Source organism: Prinia subflava, chromosome 4 (assembly GCF_021018805.1).
Source record: "Prinia subflava isolate CZ2003 ecotype Zambia chromosome 4, Cam_Psub_1.2, whole genome shotgun sequence".
Lineage (NCBI taxonomy): Eukaryota > Metazoa > Chordata > Aves > Passeriformes > Cisticolidae > Prinia > Prinia subflava.
The window spans coordinates 5,231,485-5,250,658 of record NC_086250.1 but is presented as its reverse complement, the minus strand read 5'-3'; the positions used below and the strand labels follow the sequence as shown (position 1 = coordinate 5,250,658).

The 19,174-nt window shown below is 40.5% G+C and overlaps 1 protein-coding gene across 7 annotated transcripts in view; it reads right to left on the bottom strand.

Annotated features, from left to right (window-relative positions):
• SOX5 (SRY-box transcription factor 5) overlaps window positions 1–19,174 on the bottom strand; it is a 600,060-nt gene that overhangs the window by 451,652 nt on the left and 129,234 nt on the right. For all 7 annotated transcript variants that reach the window (XM_063395247.1, XM_063395244.1, XM_063395243.1 and 4 more), the window contains exon 2: window positions 4,707–4,793. The gene's annotated coding sequence lies outside the window, so the exon portion shown is untranslated. The remainder of the gene's footprint in view (window positions 1–4,706; window positions 4,794–19,174) is intronic.

Here is a 19,174-nt window from a genome sequence, read left to right as displayed (position 1 = left end):
AGAAAAAAAAAACCCTCAGACAATCCTTCTCTAGAGGATTACTTCAACACTTTTGACTTCAGAGAGATTGAAACTGATTCTCCTAAGCATGCAGCTTTAACCTAAATCAGAATTCACCTCGTCACCAATCAGAAAGAAGCTTTTTCAGAAACTTATACTTCCTAATAGTTGTATGGGCCTTAATCCTCTTGGAAACAGTTTTAGGTCATTATTCCAGGAGTTATTAGGTTGGAAAACAGCTTCTAGGCAAATGATGCTATTCACAAACCTTTTACACCAGAAATAATGGTTGGATTATTTCTGCCTCAAAAGTAGTCTTGAGGTCTGATTTCTGATTTTCTTTATATCTGATGTTCCTGAGGACCAAAAAAAATATATTTACATATGTAGAAGTAATTTTATAAGGATTATAATGGCAGCAATGAGAGCAAGTTTGAATTTTAAGTAGAAATAACAAATAAAGGTTTATTTCCTGGCTTCTTGTAATGTTTCCAAGGGGCACTCAAAAGATAGGGTGCTTCCTCAAAATGCCAGTGTCAAAGGGCTTTCACAGATCTTTATTTTTTTTTTCCTCATCTCTTCTAAAGTATTATTCTTTTTTATTATTATCCACTGCTGTCTCCCAGCATGACAGATAAATAATCAAGTACATTGAATTCTGCCCCTTGCACAGCACTTGAGTGAAAGGTGAGCAGACATCCCCTGGTCTGGGAATATCCCTGTTTCCAGGACTTCAGAGACTCACAGAGCTCACAGCAGTACTCAAAATACTCCTGTATCTGAAAACACAGAATTATCAGTGCCACTTCATACTCTTCCTACCCCTGAGCACAGTAAGCAGATGGGAAATGAGGAGTTTAGTACCTCTCATCCCAGACAGTTTCCTTCTCATCTTTATAAAAAAATAAATTGCCATTGTGCATCATCTGAATTTTCAGTAAGAAGAGAATTCAGCCCCAAAGCTGTTTTATTTCAAAAAGGCTCTCCTGAGCAGTTGGCTACTTCTCCCTTTTATAATGAAAGTCAAATGTACCAACACCAAAAAAACCCAGCACCCCTCAAACACACAATGACAAGTCCAAGCCATATCAGTTAATCTGTGCTACACTGCAAACTTGGCTTTCTTCAAGCAGACCAAATACTGAAATTTCAATGGCAATTTCTGCCTGAATAAGAACATCAGGATTTCTTCATCACTTTTACATAGAGCTGTACATGGGTATGAAGTACCCATAATCTTCCTTTTCCCAAAAAAAAAATTGAACTGTTAACTGAAACCCCTACCTGTTCTAAACTCATTATTAGTAATTTTTCACCCATTAATTTTAACCCAAAGATGAATTTCTATTCTTTGTAGAAAAAGGGGGTCATAGTGGAAGATAAAACTTCAGCAGCACAAAAAGAGCAGCAGCACCTCTGATTAAATTCTTCACTAAAGAAGTGATATCACTTGGCCAAACAATTCTGTGGCATCACTTTCTCAAGTATATTAAAAAATTATGAATTTGCCTGTATGAAAACATCATCATTGCTCAGGAAAAATCCCTAAACCTACAGGAAAGGCCTTCTGAGGTAAACAAAAGCTAAAGAGACATAAGATAATTAAAATAAAGAAAAGAAAAAACAATGTTGCATTTGTTCTCCTTAGTTATATTAAGAATAAAAAACCAAAACTAATGTAATAATGTATCCCAGCAGTTCAAATCTTCTAATTTATGTAGAATGGATTATTACTTAGACAATCTGACCCTGGGCAAAACTTCCTCAGTTGAGAAGATTTACAATCTAATTATGCAGGAAGTTCTGCTGAGACAGTTTGGGTGCAATGGTCTTCTATTACATTAGCTTAGCTGAAATTGCTGCTTCTTCACTTGCTTGGTCTTCCAAGGGCTCACATGAAAACAGAAAATCCTTCCTTGGTGTCCTTTATTTCCCTTTATTCTTTCTCAGCACTCCTGTGTGCACAGGCGCTCGTTCCCAGCTGCAAACAGCAGCGAGGGGCTGAGGTTGTTAAAAGCCAACTGCAAGCTGCCTTTCAGGCTTTTGCTTTGGCCCCTGTTCAGCGAAGTGACTCTAAAAAGGACCATCAAAGTGCTTTTCATAATTTTTACAATGATAGTTGCTGGGTTGTTTCTCCCCTCCCCTACTGCAAACGCCCCTGAAAAAAGAAAAGCCTGGAGCTGAACTCTGCTCCTGCACACTTGCTTCTTCATCCTGCATGCACAAAACTAGTTTATTTTTGTAGGGTGGCTCAGAGATGTTTTGCTGCTGTCTCAGACACCTGGATATTTTTAGCAATCTGTATCATTAGATTTAAAAAAAAAAAAAGTTCCTCAACACATACAAAAATAGCAAGAGCTTTGTAAGTCTGCAAGGGAAATGATAGGAAATTTGGGTCTAACATAATTCAAAGTATCTTTTCTCCTGTAGCTATATCAATACAGCTGAATATGCAGACATGTCCTATGTTAACATAGATGGAGAAATCAGAGCTTTTTTTTCCTCTACAGTAAGTGTTTTGATTTCAAAAGGTCAGGGGATCATATCACAGCCTTTGATCTTGATAATTACCATGTGCAGTAATGCACATTTTTATCTACAGGTGGCAGACCTTTTAAAATCAGCTTCAAATTCATTAGACATTTTTGTTGATACCACCGCCCACATTAAAAAGTCAGAATCTGCAGCATGAAGTTCTAATTAATGCTGTTCAATTTAGAGGACAGATTTGTCAACAAAGTGGCTCAATTCTCAAAGGCTAGTGACCTTCTCAGAATTAAAGCCTTCAAAAATAAAAATTATTTTTAAAAAATTAGTTGCTCAGTACATAGCTAGCTTTTATTATTTAAAAATAATAACTTAATAATTTAAAAATAAAAGCAACTCAGCAAAAGATTTTTTTTTTCTGTAAAACAGAAGTTTCACTTCCTTGATTATTAAGCACTGCCTGGCAAATTAGTGATTTCTTCTTTGATAAGCTTATTTAGAAGAGGAAAAGATGAGAATGTCACAACTGACTTCTGGCATTTAGAAGGATATAAGTGAATCGTACAACTTCTCCATATCTGAATCAATCATGTTAAAATACCATGACTTAGACTGTCAGCTCAGATGTGTGTCTGAGGCCTCACCACGAAGCAGAAAAGCATCGATTTACACCATAATATTATCAATCATTCACATAACCCTGCATTCAAATTTAATTAGAATTTTTCGTTTTTTGTCTGAAAAAGAACAGTAGAATAATCCTTCTGAATGTGGACAAAACCATACCAAAATCAAGAAGGCTCTCTCTGGGTTTTATCTCAGTCAGGCCTAAAATCCCAGTTGCACAGCCCTGGCTCTTGACCACTTTCCACACCTTCTCCTCATTTCCACCCAGGAAAAGTGGATGTGTTACCTGTCACCACAGCTGCATTTCTGACCCTGATGTTTTAGCAATTGCCACTCACGACACAGAGCAACCTGGTCCAAGACAGGTGACACCTAACCCCACAACAAACCCAACAACGCCAACCTCAACTCTGCTTTCTTGAGTCCACAGTAACAAGGATAAAAACCAGGCTGAAAAGGAAATGCTTGTCTTTGAATCCTTAATTCTGCATTTACTCTTCGTGGAAATCAGATTAAGCACAAAAACTGCTGCAGGGTTGTTGCCTCTTCAGCCCCTAAAATCAAGGGCCACACCTCAAGGGTGAGCTGATAAAATGCAGTTACCATTTTTAATGGTAACTCCCTCCAGGTGCACAACATGCCAAAATACAGGCCAAAAATGCCTCGAAAATGCACTTGTGACACAGGGCAAGCACAGTTTTATAAGTTTAGCAAAGAAGCATAATTGACAAGAATCTTCAATTAGAAAGACAGGTAACAAAGTAATTGCCCCTCTTGGTACAACCCCTTCTGAAGCCCCTCTCCTTGCTAGTTATGTCTTATTACATGGGAAGGTGTCTTTGGAAGGTGTCTTGTCCTTGATTCTCATAAAAAGCAAGATTAGAACACGCTGTGAGGACTTTGTTTGTCTAATAGGAAAAAGTACTTAAGTTAGGAAACTATATAACTGTATAATAACAGTATGCACAGCTATAAATATATACAAAGAACATACAAAAGCAAAGATCATTTTGGCATCAGGATCAAGAAGACACTATAACTGGTAGGATTATCTGCATCTGAATCTCCTGCATTTAACCAGATTATTCCCCATCCAGTCTCCCTAATGACAAGAAACATCATATTTGTAAAAACTTAGTACTTGGGATATAGATATTTATACAGCAACACTATCAAAATATTGCACATATAGCCACGAAACCAAAAACTAACCCCCAAAAGCTAAACAAAACCCAGAACAAACAAAACAACAATCCAAACCCCGAAATCTTCCACAGTTATCTTACTGAATGTTTTGAATAGATTGAAATACAACTGCAAAGCAGTTTGAATGAGTAACAGAAAGCACAGACAAACTTAAAATATTTACACTGAGAATACACACACTGGAGAATGCTTATTTACTTGCTGACATGCCCACTCTTCCCCAGTCTAAGAGTGGGTGAGAAACACTGAGTACACCGATGTCTTTTGTGGTAACCTAGTAACCTTCTCCTTTTCCTCCACCAGCTTTTCCTTCCTACCACACTCTTCCTTGCTGCCAGCCCTCCAGAGTAATTGCAATATGTCTTTATATGGCTTTGTTTTCCTACCCAATGCAGAGGAGTTGGGGTTATTTTCTATCTTCGAAGGCTTGTAAACAGGATCAAACAGGAACCCGGTCATCAGCAAGAGGAAGGCTAGAAAAATAAAAGCAAATGCATATCAACAACTTTATTTTAAAAAGAAAATACATCCAAAACATGAAACAAAAGCCTAGGCTCTGCTAGACATCCCCCTCCCCACTCCTTTTTATTTAGTTCATGAACTCTTTTTTGCAGAACAGAGGCTGGTGTAAATTAATGTGTGACCCAACATGCATCACGTGGAAAAGCTGCCATAGAAATATGTAATAGCAAAAAAAAAAAAAAAGAAAAGACATTATTAGAACTAAAGAAGCACCTCTTATGATGATAAATCAATACAAAGATTGAACTAGGAGAAAGCTATGACTACATATTCCTGTTTCTCTAGACTGTTTGAACAGCTCAACCACACTCAGTGTTTTTGCATCCCCAGCCTGACGTGCCTGCAGAGTCAGCAGTGCAAATGCAGTGCTGGGAGCAAGAAGTCCTCTGCATTTGCTTCTGCTTTCAGCTCTCACTCTGGGTCACTCACACATTTACACCACGAGTCAGACCCTCTCCTGAGGTCCTTGAGTTGCACCTGACCTTCCTGCACGGGTGACAGAGTGATCTCCCCCAAGAACAACTTCCCAAACCCCTCCTGGAGCTCCACAGCCCAGGAGCCTAGAACAACTCAGATCTCTCTGGGCACCTGCTGCAGTTGTGGCTGCTGCTGTGTGACCCCAAGGCTTCAGCAGAGAGGGGAGAAATGCATCGTGGCACAAGATATAGGATGCATAACATGGGAATAAGAATGAGCAAGTCTGAGCCCATTCTTGTGACAGGATACCCTGTGCTCACACAGGCTGGAGCTCATCTCACACATGCAGTGGTTGTCCTTCTAGTCAGGTTTGGCATCCCTAACTTTTATTACAGTGTATTTTTATCAATCTAGTCTAACCAAAGCAATTTGTAATTGAAACACATGTATGAATATGAATTTCTTCTGTTTTTCAACTACCAAACATACACACAACCAAATTCTGAACTCAACATCTTTACTGTATAAAACCAGGAGACTTTTCCTACTGGTTTAACTCGGCAGAATTACTTTTCCAGCCCTACAGAGAGCTCCAGGAAAAGCAGCAGCATATAAGACACCAAGAGCTGGCTGGTGCATGAAGGTTCAAAAGAGAACCATCCCTGGTTCCCTACTGAGTTCTGCAGACAGGCAAACTTTGTGAAGACAAACCTCAATTTCCTAAACTATTTCTGAGCCATCAGATGGGCAAACAGAAGTGTGCCCTCTGTATATTTTTTATAGAAATTTCCTCGGTCATGAATTTCTGCTCTTAGAAGGATACCTATCTCTATGGGCTTTTCAAATCTGTGCTGAAAAGAGAGGGGGCAAAGGCACTCCTCAATGAACACAAGTTATCAGAATTCTCTTGTACAAATATCAAGTTTTGTGGGACCTATTAGATTACCTGTTTACCAGTATCACAAAGAACTGAAATACACCAATTGCTTAACTGTTATTACTTGATTATCAAAATTACCATTCATTAACTAAATAGCATCATATAAAATTAGTCTTTCATCTTCCTTCCCTAACCCACACATTATTACAGAAGACATGGACCATGAGCTGAGAAGAGAACAAGCCCCACTCAATTCAGTCCCAATCAGGATGAAATCCCAGGACAAAAAAGACAGGTCATAGGACAACCAGAACAAGTAACATTTGTTTACAGAATATTTACCAATATGTTTTTGCCTTTCCTAGAAATCTGGGACTGAGTGCTATCCCTGACCTCTTCATATCAGCAGAACACAAGGGAAAAGTAATATTCATTTTGCTCTTTCTCTTGTTTGCTGCTACCAGCAATCACCAAACATTTACAGAGATTTCTGAAATCATGGTTCTTGGCTACAGTCTTGAGTGGAAAGACAGAACTAGTTAAAAAAGGGCCTGTTGCCAGGTGAAGTAAGCTACATCCTACTCTGCAATTAAATTCACTTTCATATTTACTGTTGTTTCCATAGGATGGACATTAGAAAAATTCCACTTTTAAACTATTTCTTTGACTTTCTCTCTATTTCCATAACCAGTCCTACAATATTTTTGTTTCTACAGCAACATGGTTGGGAATCATCATTTGGGAGGACTGAGAGTGCACCATTCCAGAAGCAGGCAACAGCTCTGTGTAGAGGCATTAAACTAACCCTTTCCAAAACACCCTAATAAGAGAAAAATTTAGGTATAAAAACCTTGAAGTGTAGCACACACCCTCACAAAGACTTCTACAACTAAAGTAATACGCCATATAATATATAATAGCTCCTAGAGGAAGTTTTATGTATTGTATTATATTTGACAATTTTTTATTTAAACGTTGTCCAAATTTTAATAGTGGTGAAATCACAGCAACAGCCTTGACAAGACCAAAGTCCTGCCTCTGACCACAACCTCCCCACAGCCCTGCCTCAAAAAGCTCCCACTATCTGCAAGTTCATTTCCCTGTTCAAGCTGTGCCTCCTTAGTGAGGCCACCAGGAAGATGACACAAACACTGAGGTGACTTTTCTGTGATGGTGACATTGGCTTGGGATATATATTTTGGAAGCAAAGAGAGCAAAGCCCCAAAATTACTCTAACAATTCTCTGCTGGATATTTCTCAGGGATAGAAAAAAAAAAAATTAAAAAAAACCCCCAGCCCACCACACATTTTGCACAGAAAATGCAACATTTTACAGCAACTGTGACTCACAGCTCTCCACGTTTCACCTGGTGGTTAAAACTCCATTCAGTTGTGCATTAGAGAGAATGAGAGAAACAGGGAAACATGAGGTTTTGTGCAGGCACTTTCATTTTCACAAGAACTCCTCGAAGCTTACAGCTGTTAGTTTTTAACTCTTCAAGTCTTAAATCTGCCTATTAAAGGTTGAGCTGCCTCAGTCAAGTGTTAAAGAAAACTGTGTTGCTGCATCTTGTGCAGGTGAGATCCTCACTATCCAGCAAATTCTTCTTCACTCTTAAAAAATGGGATGCAGAAAATAAAAAAGGCATAGATGTTTTCGAAAACCTGTTGTCTTCAGAAGAGACCCTACCTCCTAATTTCAAACTCTGAGTTCTCATTTCACAAGCCAAAAATCCAATCCACACTGTGGCCCTGCAGAACACTGGTTTTGACACGCACTAGGAAGAAACGCAGGCTGGCTCTGGACATTTTTCCCACTCCAAAGCAGTCCAAACTAGTCTAAACAGAGTGGTGTTGGGGGTTTGTTCTAGGGTTGGGTTTTTTGTTGTTTTTCAAATAATTTTTCTGCTAGAAAAATACCAGATGGCTTGTGCAAGACGACCTCCTCAGGATCTACCTGTTTGTATTGCTGGGCTGTGAGAGGAAAGTCAGGAAGGGCAGTAGGTTTTATTGCTTTATTCGGATTTGTTGGGTTTGTTTTTTTTTTCTTCTCATTTTTTTCTCTCTATTTTTTTTTAATCTATTTGCCAACCAGAGTCATTTATCCCCTATTAGATAAAGTATAATAGACTATACCGAAAGGGTCACTGGCCTTCCATTTAATGATATTGCCTGCACCAATCTACATTTTCCCGACAGTGTCCCTCAACACAGAATAAATGGCTGATCTCTTCACAATAACAGCTGATTTCTCTTTATTAAGCTAAAAAGGTCACCATTTTCTACGGCTGGGCCGCCCTGCACTATTGATAATTTTATGCATAAACAAATGGCAAATTTGTGCCACATAAATATGCATTAGCAATTACTTTTTCCTCGGGCAACGCTCGCCGCATGCAAATGTGTCCCTCACAGGGCCTGGTGGCTTTTGTTTTAGCTCTTGAACAGCTAAACAAAAGAGCACAATAAACAGTTTAAAAATTGCCAATCAATAGGAAATGCAAATGCAAAGGTAAATGGCAGGAAACTTGCCCAAACAAATAAAACTAAATAGAAAAAAAAAATAAGTCAAACAAAAATCAGGCAAAGGAGTTCATAATTAAATGGAAAGGACTCTCTCTTTTCTCCCCACTCTCTATCTACAACTCTTTTATTCCTTTTTGATAGAGACATGGCTAAAGTACTCTTTGCACTGCAACAGTGGAACCCTAATGGAAGCACCTAAAATGTACATATGGGTTGGGTGTATTTTATGCTGGACCCACACCAGCAGGAAAAGGAGGGAAAAGAGGAATATCTGCAAAAATTCATAGTGGATCCATGGCTTAGCTTTTTCTGGCTGCAAATTTCCATTAAAGATTTTTAAAGAAATGCTGCATTTGAAGGAATCACCGAAAAAAGCTTCAACATCTTCTGTAAATAGTGACTTGGGATTTTATTACTGGGGAAGCGCCCAGAAAATACCAAGCTATCTGTAACTACATACAGACATCTGTAGTGACTGCCTAATAAATGTTGTCACTTGAGAAAGTTGAACTACATATAATTTCCTTTACCCCAGGGACAGAAAGCTTCATTTTCCCTTGTCTTATCCTTGGACTACTCAATTCCGACAGCAAGTCAAAGTTGTATACAAGACACAGGATAAAGGGAAAACATCAGACCCAGACACTAAATTGGTATGACCACAGAAAACCAAAACTGACAATTTTAGGAGAGCTGATGATTCCTTTGAATTTTCCCCTTCAACAGAGGAGCTTTAGTGCTGCAGAGGACAAAGTGTGACACATACAGTGATTATTATTTGTTTGTAGGCTACTGCACAGGGGCAAAGAACCCAGCTCAGTAATGCAGGAGCAACACATGGTGCACAAACAGATGCTGAGGCCACCTCGATGACCCAGCCAGGAAACCTGCATTCTTTCCACACCACTTCTGAGGCACAAACTTGGTTTTTTTCATGACTCAGATTGGGAAATGGACAGGCATGAGGGATAGCCAGCAGGGTAAGCTGCCCCTCAATCTACAGATATTTATGAACAAGCCAAACTTAAAACATGTAGGCTTATCCCCTCATCTTAAAAAAAAAGAAAAAACAACAAAAACACCCCAACCAAAATACCCCAACAAATCAAACCTAAAATATTATTTAGTTCAACAAGAATTGAAGAGGCTAATCATGTGCTTCAAGTGTTTCCCATATAGGGGACATCATACAGCAGGTAACCCACATACACAAATTTGCATGATGTTACTGTCCAAGGGTTTTATTTTTAGCGAATGGGAATGTTCCTGTCAATGTAAGCATTCAGCAGCAATCCTACGTTTTTCCCACCCAATCAGCTGTCATGGAATGACAATTTCACAGCATTCATTTCCATGAATTATACTAAAAATCAACAAGCTGATAAATATAATTTTTTGCCTGTTAATTCAGTTCATTCCATGCCTTTCACTTTTCCTGATTTGGGCTTGGATGATTTTATAACACCACTTTACAGTAGGACTTTTGATCCTGATAGAACCTGATAGAAGTGTTAAAGGCTACAGTGGCAGCAGTATTTTTTTTAACTATCCTCTTTTGAAGAGCACTCTTACACATGGTCCAGTATAGGAGAAGCTGCATCAAACACAGGACAAGATATGCCCTCACAAAGGGAAAGTCTCCATTTCAGGCTTTTAGCCAAGAGCACTCCCACACCAGTAACACATTTCAGCCACAAATCCACAACTTGCAGTTACTCTAAATGGTGATAAGATGATCAATTCAACATAGTACATATGTGAGATACATAGAAATGCCTTCTTGCCCCCTTGCCATCAACCTTTCTTGGCTCTGCTTTTTCCCTTTTCATGCACCAAGGAAAAAAATAAATATATATAATTGATAATAGCACCTTCTGCGTTGGGTAAGTCAAGGCTCACCCAACAACTGCATATCCATTAAAGAGAGCATCCTCAGTTAAGACACTCTGCCTTCTCCAGCTGGCCTTGGAGATGATCCTTAAACGTGCCAGTGCTGTCAAGGGGCATCCACCTGCTGCAGACTCACTGCAAAGCCCAAAGACTTCAGAAATAACATCTTGCAGAAATTTGCATACCATTTTGTTAAGCTGAGTGTGATTGAAAGACCCATGGTTATACACGAAGTTCTCCTAAGGTCATCAACAGAGTGAAAAAAGGCATAAGCAGGTATGCTAAAGCAAGATCAAATAAATTGTTTAAATGCCACTGCAAAGGTAGTTCTCACGAATGTCTCTGTGGCCACTCTACTGCCATTAACACAGTTAGAAAATCTGTAATAGGAAGAGAATTATTACTACATAAAATATTCCTACAAAGAGAGACTGCTGCAGAATCGAAATGAAAAGATGTAGCTCAATCTGTTAATGCCCATCCCACATGTGTGAATGTGATGAACAGTGGAGAATGAAATGACTGCTAAATCTCTGCTAACAAGGGTATTTTAAATAGTATACATGGGGTCCTTCTGTATTGGTACCATGTCTTAACAGAATTTGATAGGGTTATTCATGTTAATCCCCAAAACTAGCACTAGCACTATCAAAACAAGACCTCCAAAGAACGTACCAAGAGATGGCCATTTTCTACAACAGTGGGTGGAGTTGTTTTTGTGAGAAGGATGCAGCTCAAGAGAGTGAGAGAGGAATCGAGAAGAAACTATTTTTGTCAAATTCAAGCTCTCTCTCTCCCAACAAATTCAGCTTCTACTCTTGTTTTCTAGCCCCCATTTTCAACAACAGTTATTGTCACTAGTGGTTAAAACAAGTTTTTCTTTAAAAAAAAAGACAACTACAATCTTCATAGAAACATGCTTTTAATATCAGAGATTGCTTTTCTTTTTGCCTTTTTTTACAGCTTTCCTGGAAATCTTTTAAGTTAAAGCTTTCTGGCAAGAGTGAGTTTCTTTAACAACTTCAATACTGCACAGAGCTGTCATTGATAGTGTCTAAATACTTATTGTGTATATTTTTATATGGTTATACACTTGGAAAACAGATAACTACATGACAATACAGATGCTGACACATCTGCATGATGTGCTTTTAGAATTTAGCCATGTACCAATTCTTTCCTTGATGCCATGTTATTAAGTCATTACACATGTGAACACATGCACACACACACCTGAGGATACTCAAAAGCAGCCAATTTCAAGCATTACAGATTAATCCTACCTCCTCCCCCCTCCCAGACTAAATATTAGCACTTCAAGATGTGTCCTACTAATGCAGCTACACCCCTCCTCTTTAATTCTGCATTCTTCTCCCTTCAATTCATTGCTTTCGGTTGTTTTGAATTGGGAAACATCAAAAATTGTCAGCAAGAATTTAGCGTGAATTAGTATCAGAAAATTAGTGGGTTTTTAATTAAAGAAAATGTGATGTTTTTGTTCTCCAAATCTCCTCCTTCCTCTTCTCTCTCGACCCCAAGAATAATCAAAATGTGCTTCTGCAATCAATCTATCGCCTGAAAAGCAAGCTGGATTTCTTCTCTTTGCTTCATATTCACTACCAGTAATAGCTCCATGATTAAGACTCAGCTGACAGTTCTCATGCCACTGAAGTTGAAAAAAATCCAGCTCACTCCTCCAGTAGCTGAATTGGTCCTGTAGGAAGGGGAGAGGGGGAAGGAGGGTGGGGAGATAAACACATCTGATCGGAAGACATCCACAGCAAGGCAACACTCCCTGCTCAAAGCTACCCAAGCACCCATCCCAGGCAACTACAGCCTCTCAGCAGATAACAGATTTAAGTATTCCACTCAAAATAGTAAGAAAAAATCCTGAAGGTTTCCATATGAACCCGGCAGAATTGACCAAATGTATCCATCTGTTCGCTTTCATATAAGCAATATGTATGCTGCCAGGATTGGACCTCTTCTAGGGCAGGGCCCTGGGACTTCAATTACATCTGCCACTTCCCCGCTTTACAGCAGCCTCAGCAGCAAAGCAGGGATTTCATTTTTTTTTTTAAAGCCTCAAAAATAGCATCCTGAGGAAACACACGAGAAAATGACTATTTCTACATTTCCTCCCTCTTCTACCTGATGACTTTGCCTCAGTACCTAATATTAATATCAAATGGGATGTTCTGAGCTGAGAAACATGGAAGCATTTCAAGAAAGCTTTTTAGTGTCTCATTTCCATCTCCTTAGCTCAGAAGGGACTATTTCATAAGCAAATTTGAACACCTTCAAGCAACTCATGATGAGAGTATCCCGAATCAAATTAGTTACCTCGCCTCTATTAAACCGGCAAAGCAGCAAATCCTCATCCCTCCCCACAGTACATAATCACCAATGCAACAGGCAGACCAGAACCTCCAAATACAGCTGCACCTTACATACCCCAAACTCGAATTATAGAATACAGATTACTTCTGAAAATTTATATTGCTGATAATGTTGCTTATTGCAGCTAAGACTGTTTCTTTTTCTAATGCAAGCATGAAAATCTGCTTCCTCGAATGCAAAGCAGTATTTCTTACTTTAGCAACTGTGGTACATGCAACGAATCAGCACAATAAAGGCAAAAGGTAAATTTTGAGTAATTCACTAAATCTCTGGAGTAGTGGTTCTCAAAGGACTGAATTCTAACCAACTGGTGTAGTAAAGTCCCTGTTGTTGTTTGCTTTTCTCTCTAAATATCCAGGATATCAGCAGGAATCACATCACCACTGATCAAACCTTACCACCACTGCATTGGAAACATCATCATCTTAGTTGTGCTTGGCCTAATACATACAGCATTTATAAGAAAATAAATGCAGCAGCCAATACACAAAAACAGCGAGTACAAAAACTGAACAAATGAACTGCTTGGCTTCATACATTGCCATTCACGACCTGAGCCACACGCTTTTGTTTTTTTTTTAAATCACTCTCACTGACACAGCTTAAATCATTCTTGGATGACCCTGAGATGTGCATGGAGGAAAGCCACTCTTGCCATTTGCCCTTTGTGACCACCAGTCGGAATGTTGTCCAAGACTGAGGAAGAGGGGGCTCTCAATTTACACATATGCAGAAAAGACTTGCTGAAAACCGGAGCAGCAGACGGAAGGGCCTGGTGTGTTGGGCATGCCACCCCCAGGCAGGTCCGTGTGCTCCCTCATGGTGCCAACCTGCTTCACAAGCCTCTTCCAGCAGCTCTTCTGAGTCACCAGAGTGCTCCCAGCTTCTACACTGGGAAATGCTACAAAGGCAGCAGAACGTCACGCCCTTCTCTTTGCTGCCAAATTGTACAGGCAGATGAAGCAACTTAACTCCATGGGAAGACCTAAAGCACAGAAAAGCAGCACAGATTAAAAAAAATGGAGGAACAGGGGCTAGCAGGAGCTGAGGAGAGAGAAGTATGGGTGAAGATGAGAAAGACAAAAAAAAAATTTAGAATATGCCAAGACTGCCAGAGGCCACTACCCTCACGACTGGGAATAACTGCTGGACTTGTGACCGACTCAACCCATCTGCTGCTGCCCACAGCTGGCAGAAACCAGCAGGATTCTCTTCTAAACATCTGTAAGTAACAACCCTCTGATGACCTAAGTGAGAGGGAAAGGGTGGTAGACCCCTACAATTTTTCAGTTTAATACTATAAAATTCTCTGGTGGAAAAATATTGAGCCAAAGTGAGCATTCAACAAAATACTGTACTTTAAGATTTCACAATCATTCCTTTATTTAGCCACTGGAAGTCCAAGCTAAGATTCAGTCTCTGTGCATACACACTGCAATACTCTCTAACTATATGATCAAATTCCAATTTTTTTTCTAGGAGAACATCACCCCAGAAGAGCCAGCTCTGGGAATAAACACAAGTTGCATTCTTACAAAGTTGTCTGCTGGACAACGAACTCTTTTGTTTTAGGTACTGGAACATGAGAATTGAAGGCAGCAGGGATTTGCAAGCCAAAAAGGAGGGCAATTTTGCAGAATTCCAAAAACTTGCAGGGAGCCCTTTGTCGTACATGTCCCACTTTCTGACCTGGTGCACCTGAACATACACTTGGGGATGCTATATTTTGCAGTCAACTGATGCTTTATTTTGGAGATACGAGCAGCTACAATAAAGTGAAAACAACATTCTGAAAAGTCAGACCTGACCCAGTTGCATTTAGAAGCCTATCACAGGAGCTACCTTCCCTACACATCAAATGGAGGCGGGGGGTACCTCTGGAGACTTGCACGGAGAATTTAATTCCAAGAAAATTCTGCATTTCCTTTGCCCTACTGACTGAACAGAGGCATAAGCAAGATACCTCTTCTTCAGTTATCACCATGCAGAACTAACAGAAAAGCTAAGGGCCTGTGTCTACCTGGGATCAACCACTCCACTGAAAGCCCAATCCTCCTACAAGTCTCCCACCAGGCCAGTTTGGGGCCAGGATTGTCACAAGGCTCTGGCCTTCTTGGAGCACAGCAGCATCACTTTGGGACAAGGGTAGGAAATACTTCTTTCCTCAGGATTCCCCTAAAACAGGTGCAAGGGCACAGCTCTGGGTAGGAGAGTTCAGACGTAATCCAGAAACTCCCTAAGGCAGATAAATGTCCAGAATTAAGCAGGCTTCAGTGAACTGGATTGCTGCCAGGATTTCAGATGACTGTAGCTATATAGGTAGAACTTGGCTGAACTGGGGTGTTTTCTTCCCCTTCAAAAACTTCCCTCACCTGTAAAACAGAGCACCACCAAGATAGATGTTGTGAGAATCAATTAACATCCTTGCAATGTACAGATAACACAGTGATAAGCATCACAAAGGAGGCTATGGGAAGTTATTAATTTTCACAAGTATTGGTTATACCAATATTATTACAGAATTTCTGATTTTAAGCTGGGGGTTGAATGTGTACAGAATATGCTTGCCACGGGGATACACAAAAAGGATTTTAAAAAAATGGAATATCTTATTCTGTCAGCACTGTCATTTCAGTGGTCTGATATGTGATCATGTAATTAAAGACTGTATCATAATGCATATGCACAAAGGGGCTGAATTAAGGTTGTGCAGGCAAATCTAATTCTGGCATTTCCTATGCTTTGAGAGCCTGACTTCACAATCTTAGTGTTCATTTATCCAACAGTTCCTGTATGTCATACCATACATTATATATACACGTGTCGGAACGCCTTCCCCATCGCTGCATATTCTGATTTTTTGGGAGATATGTTTGCACACATATGAACACACACATTGCAAAAGCAGGACAATACAGAGCCAGGTCCACTGACCAGCTTTCCTCCTAATTCATGGCATTGCTCACTGCCATTGATTCAACCACAAGAACAACCAAATTCTTTTCCACATGTGCTAGTTCAGTTTGGTTTATCCTCGAGGAAATGCACTTTTTCTCCCCTCTGACCATTCCAGTATTTTTTCTACTTACTGAGCACAACTTTCATTCCAGCCCTTAAAAACCTCACAGAAAGAGCTCCATTAAGGCCCTGTGCTGTGCTTTCTTGCCCTGACACTGCCTGTTTTGTCTGGCAAGCCCTAGCCAGACACCAGTGCTTACTTACCCAATTCCTGGATTTTCCAGCCTGCCACTGTACACCCTCCCAGCCCTTGGAGTACTGATTCTAGCTGGGATCCTTATAACACACAGGTGGTTCTGCCAGCTAAGCCCCAAGGAAGATGCTTCACTCCCAGACAGATGTGCCAACTTAGTCCACACACACCATTTATTCCCCAATCACTGTCCATTGTTCGACATCTTTTTTACTCACTCATACCTTAAACACATCTTTGAAAGCAAACCCAAAAATCTCACACAATCAGCCTTCAATACTAACCCCTGCTCCACCCTACACACACAGGTCTACAGCTCTCAACCAGGCATTCTCAGAAAAGCTTTTCCAAATGTGGCAAAATGCACTGCTTGTTCAGGTTTTTGCATGTGTTCTCTGGTGTACAAATACTGCACTGTTAGACCTCGTGAGGCAGGTGAGCATGCCCTCACTGAGGGAAAAATCACCCAGGTTCGTGCTAATGATAGCCACAGTGAACTCCAGGACTGAAATAATGGGAATTTCCTCTTGCACAGTTTCATAAAAGCAATGTTGAGCACTCACAGACACTAAAATCACCTTGAATCTGAGCTTCCTGAGAGGCAGTTTGCAGTCTCACACAGTTAACAGTCTAGATCCTTTCCTCCTCCTCACACCAGTTTTCTCTCTCAATTTCATAGAATACAACCTACAGTTGTCCTAGAATTTCAGAAAGTGATAATTTTCTGTAGAGGTAGTTTATCTGACATTGGGCCTATAGCACAGGAGGGCACTTGTAGCTTCTAATCATCCTCTCCATCTGTTCACCATAAGCAACGTTGATCTTCAAATTACACAACCTACACAATCCTGAAAGAGTCTTTTACTTTCCGGTAGGACAATCTGCTCCTTCCCTTTCCCCGTTCGTGGCAATCTGCAGGATCCTCGCGCTGCCGCACATACGGAGAACGAGAACATATCAATCCACCCTAAATGACCTCGAGAGGCTGAATCAGTTAACCAAAATAGGCAGAAACTGCAGATTCCCAGCAGACTCCCCCCATTGCTTCCTGAAGTTATCTGTAAATCCCATTCTTTGCGGCGCAGACCCTGCGGTGAGACTCTGGTCGTGAGCGCGGTCCCGAACAACGCTGGAATTATGTCAGTGCATCTGTGGGGTGTGAAACACCATTCCCAGCAGCCTGTCCTGAGCCACTCTGGCCGAGGCAGCCTGGTCCTTCCTCCCAAGGCGGCATCACGCCGCCCACACCTCTCCCCACGCTCTGAAAGGTGTCTGCAGCAGCACGGATGGGCAGGAGGGGCGGCGAGCCAGCTGGCAGCACTGCTCTGCTTTGTCTGCCCAGGAGACAACCATTGCAGAGCAGGGATGCTACGGGTGAGGCTTCCAGGAGAGGGAACAGCAACCACAATAGAGAGGAAAGAACTCGGGAATTCCGAGCCTGACAGGTGCTCCCGTGAGCTCAGATCAAATGGGAAGCAGTCAATACAGTTAACACGGAGAAGATGAAGAGAAAAAACAGCAGTCTGCCTCTCCAGAACATCAAATTAAACTTTCACGTGAAAAATTTGTAGAGATAGAGGATCTTGGGGTGTTTTCTTGCAGTAGAAATACTGTTTGTTCTGCTCCACCTCTGCTTGCTTGTTATCATCAGCCACCAGCCACCAAAGGCAGGACTATGTGGTGCTAAGTGGCATAAAACCCACAAAACATGTTAAAAAAAAAAAACCCACAAAAAAACCCCCAAACAAAAAAACAAACAACAACAAAACCAAAAAAAAAAAACACCAAAAAAGAAAAAACAAACCAAAATAAAGCCCCCAAAAAGTCACACAAACACCAAAGCAGGTCGATCTGCCCTGCAGCCAGAAGATGCTCCACACCACGGAGCTGAGCCACGCAGGATAAACGAGCCCAAGCAGGGACAAACAGACTGTTAGTGACACTTAAGAGCTGTCAGGATATGGCTAAGTGGCTGCCATCACCGTGGCAGCTTTATCACACACCAGTGGTTGGTAATGCTGTACACACCACAAAACTGATGTCGATGTTCCTAAGTGCAAGCCATTGCATGTGCACTTCTCTTAAAGCTCCATCTCCTACACATCTGTGAATGCACAAGAATTCAGCTCTCATTGCATTTTTATTAGGTCTCTATCCCTCCTGCTTCTGGGTAAAGCTGGCAGAAGCACTACTGACTTGAGGCCTGAAGTAAAACAAAGGCATCGTGATATTTTTGCTTTAATCCTAATGTTTCTAAATCAAATCTTGGGATTTTTTGGCTAGGCACTTCAAGAAAAAAAAAATCTGGCCTTATATTACAGAAATACCTCCAGGTATTTGAAACTTGAGGCATAAATAACCAAGGATACCAGGCACGAGGAGCAAGGGAGGACTAGCAATGTCTTACCCCCACATATGCCCCCAATCTGGCAAGCAAACCTGAAAATGTGGCACCATGGCTTTTCCTCTGCTCTCAGAATCATTCCTTAACCATACCACAACACACTATTTTTAGCTACTTCTGCCTTACAAATGGAGTCTTTATGCATAAATGCCTGCAAGGAACAAAACTTTCAAGACATGCCTTGGTCTTGGGCAATTTTACTCCAGGCATGAGAAGCAGTGTGACCTTCTGATGTGGGAGCAAGCTGTACCCTACCTACACCCCAGTGTGTGAAGTCTTTAATTCAAAAAACATCGTGATGAGTAAGGACTTGATGTTTTACTTTCCAAATGTTTGTTTGTCTGCACTGTTTTTACCTATCTGTTCCTCCAACTAACGTGTCTGTGGATCCTCACAGGTTAAAATTGAATTTGGTTAACAACAGGTTTGCAGACACAAAACAACATAGAATATGCATTTCCTTATTCTTGCTTCATATACATAACTGTTCACACACACTATTTATATGATCTAAGGCTACTAAACCATTTCAGTTGCTATACAAAACAATTCTAAATCAAGCAAATAAGTATTAAGATCTCCTGGTTGTCAAAATACCATTTTT